General features: G+C 38.1%; 1 non-coding gene across 1 annotated transcript; it reads right to left on the minus strand.

Moving 5' to 3' along the window:
- Window positions 1-206: 206 nt before the first annotated feature.
- Window positions 207-313, minus strand: LOC132302055 (small nucleolar RNA R71). Its single transcript, XR_009480718.1, has one exon. It is a non-coding gene; the product is annotated as a small nucleolar RNA R71 (small nucleolar RNA).
- Between the last annotated feature and the right edge of the window lie 3,299 nt (window positions 314-3,612).

The following is a 3,612-nucleotide window of genomic DNA, read 5'->3' on the forward strand; positions in this document are numbered from 1 at the left end:
AAGCATTTGGATGAGTTTCTTGAAGTATGTTCCACTGTAAAATATACGGACATGCCGGAAGAGGTTTTAAGACTCAAACTTTTTCCATTCACCTTAAAAGACAGGCAAAGTATTGGTTTAACAATCTTAGGCCTTTTTCAATCACTTCTTGGGCAGAAATGCAACAAAAGTTCTTGAAGAAGTACTATCCGGTTTCTAAGACCAATGCCATGAGGACCTTAATTCGAGAATTTTCACATGGGGATGGAGAAACGTTTCATGAGGCATGGGAACGCTTCAATGAATTGCTTAGGAAGTGTCCACATCATGACACGCCAAAATGGCAATTAGTTCAATACTACTTTAAGAGCTTATCGGACAACTATAAGGGTATGGTTGATGCTTCCATGGGTGGCTCTTACATTGATAGGCATAAGGATGAAGTATGGCGTGTCTATGAAAGTATGAGTGAAAATTCTTTGCATAGAACACTATCATCCAAGAATGGTAGAAATTCACAAGGTAGGAAAAGTGTTGGCTTACATCAAGTCGAACATTCAAATAAAATAGCCGCCGAAATGAAGTCTTTGTCTCAAAGGTTTGATCAATATTTGATTAACCAAAACTTGGCGAACCAAGTATCTTCCTTCCATAACCATTCTCATCGTGCATCAAATGAAACATGTATGACTTGTTCTAGTGTTCTTCATTCTACTTCTCATTGTCCTCATGGACAAGTGCAAAGTGAACCTAATGAACAAGTCAATGCGGCTTTTGTGAACCAAGGGAACAATCCTTATGGTACTCATTATAATCCAAGTTGGAGGAATCATCCGAATTTTTCTTGGAAAAACCAAGGAGAGGGCTCAAACCCTTCCCAAGGCGGTTTTCAAGGGAAGTACATTCCACCTCCACTTTAAAACCAAGGATCGTAAGGTTATAAACCCTATCAATCACAAGGGAATCAATTTGCTAATTCTCATTTTCCCAACCAATCCTATTCCCAAGGTAATACTAGAAGTCCTGCCTTTGAAGAGAAAGTTTTGAATGCTTTGGGCACTTTAGAGGCTAACACTCAATTGCTTCATTCTCACTCTCAATCTATTGCAAAGCTAGAAACCCAAGTAGGGCAAATAGCAAGCACTCTCAATGTAAGAGAGAAGGGAAAGATTCCTATAAATGCCCCACCTAAGCAACAATGTGTTGTGGAAACCCATTCCTCATCGGAAGGCCACGCCATTGAACATGTTAATGCGGTGACTACCTTGCGGAGTGGTAGGATTGTGAACAATCAAGTTGGAATGTCTAATGAAGAGAGTGAACCGGTGCAACCTCAAGTTGTCACCCGTCCCGTTTCACATCCCATTCCTCCTTCATTGCATATACATGACCTTATAGATGAGAAAGTCTTAAAAGATGTGTTTGAAAAATAAGTTTTGAAAAAGGATGTTGAAAAGGTTTTATTGAAAAATGTTTTGAAAACTTCTTGTGTTGAAGAAAGTTCAAAAGAAAATTTTGAAAAAGTGTTTGAACCAAAGGTTCCATTTTCGGATGCCTTAAAAGGATCCATTTCAAAAGACAAGCATAAGGCAAAAACCAATGAAATCATGGAAATGTTTAGGCAAGTGAAAGTTAATCTTCCACTATTGGATGCAATCAAGCAAATTCCGGCTTATGCCAAATTCTTGAAAGACTTGTGCACCCAAAAGCGGAAGAACAAGTGCCAAGCACCAAGAAAAGTGGTTTTGACCGAGCAAGTAAGCTCAATTTTGCAACATAACACTCTTCCAAAGTTTAAGGACCCCGGTTCACCCACTACATCATGCATTATTGGTCATCATATCATTAATCGGGCGCTTCTTGACTTAGGAGCAAGTGTTAATCTTCTTCCATACTCGATTTATGTCAAATTGGGCTTAGGTGAATTGAAACCAACGTCGGTAGTTTTACAACTTGCCGACCGATCTATTAAGAAGCCTAGGGTTATAATTGAGGATGTTTTGATAAGGATTGACAAATTCTTCTTCCCGGTTGATTTCGTTGTCATAGACACGGAACCGGTTCCCAATCCTAAAAACCAAATTCCTGTTATCCTTGGCCGTCCTTTCTTGGCAACCGCTAATGCCAACATCAATTGTAGGACGGAGATAATGAAGATTTCATTTGGCCACATAAAGGTGAAGTTGAATATCTTTAATCCCACACCCAATTCATTTGATAAATATGAAGGAGAAGTCAATGTTGTAGATGAATGTCATGATCTTCAATGCCAAGGAAATGAGCTTTTGTGTAAAACCAAAACTGTCAAAGGATCATCTTCAACCTTGCATTCTAAAAGTCTTGTTTCAAAATCTTGCTTTGAAAGGGCATGGAAGCCCAAAGGTTGTAATTGCATAGACAAGGGACCAAAGACGTCTTTTGAGTTAGTCCAACAAGTTCTTCAAAGAACCATTTATTGGGCGGAGTTCAAAGCATCCATCACCCCAACAAGGAGGGGATGCATTATAAGATCTTTGATCTGGGCTAAAAGAGCCCAATGTCTTGCTAGAGACGTTAAAGACTAGCAAAAGCATTCGTAGGGTGTCAAAACCCTATTCCTCCCCCATTTCTATCTTTCATTTCATTTCTTACGAAGTCTAGATACTTGTTTTTGGTTCATATGCATTTCAAGGAACTTTGGTGAGGATTGCATAAGCTTTCATGTCATTATTGAGCATTCGAAAAAGTTCGATCGATCTCACACTCATCTTCGATCGATCGAACTCTTCTCTGCATCCAACACTTGGACAATTTTTCGACCTGCAGAAACCTGCATCCAAATCACCTCACTGTCCCATCGTTCGAACCAACTCCAAGATCGATCAAGAGACCTTCGATCGATACAACTTCCAAGTTCGATCAATCTCATGACTCAACACTTAGAAAAATTTTGAGCCTGCATCAACCTGCATATTTCAGCTCTCTGTCTGATCGTTCGAAACATTCCAAGATCGATCTGAAAGTTCTTCGATCGATCCAACTTTCCAGTTCGATCGATCTCATGTTCCAACACTTAGCCAAATTTTTGAACCAAAAACCTACATATTTTTGCTCTCTGTCTGATCGATCGAACTCTTGTTTCGATCGATCACAAATCTTCATTTCATTATTTTAACTTTAGTTTGACTTTTCAACTTTTCAAAAATCCAAAAATATTTTCATTTTTATTTTATTCTATTTTCTCTCTCATTTTATTTTGTTTTAATTTTCAACAAGTTTTCAAAAATTCAAAAATATTTTAATTTATTTAGTTTTTAATTAAATTTAAATTTAAATTCAATAAAATTAGAAATTAAAAAAAAAATCCAAAAATACTTTGAAAGGAGTTCATCAAAGTTCGATCGATCACAACTCATCTTCGATCGATCAAACTAGTCGGGAAATGTTTTTAAAAATAGATCCAAGGGTCTTGAGATCTATAATTTGGATCGATCTCACTCACCAAACCCTAGCCTCTCATCGCTCTTCATTGTGAATCATCTCTCTTAGCTCCGGCAACTCCTCCAGCGAGATCCAAGCATCTCGAATCTCAGTTCACCTCCATCTTCATCTCAGATCTTCTCAGTTCATTCTCCATTCTCTCACCCTCTTGAG

Source organism: Cornus florida, unplaced genomic scaffold (genome assembly GCF_030987335.1).
Source record: "Cornus florida cultivar Cherokee Brave unplaced genomic scaffold, ASM3098733v1 CherokeeBrave_3.0.0_Hap2_Chr03, whole genome shotgun sequence".
In the NCBI taxonomy this organism is placed as follows: Eukaryota; Viridiplantae; Streptophyta; class Magnoliopsida; order Cornales; family Cornaceae; genus Cornus; species Cornus florida.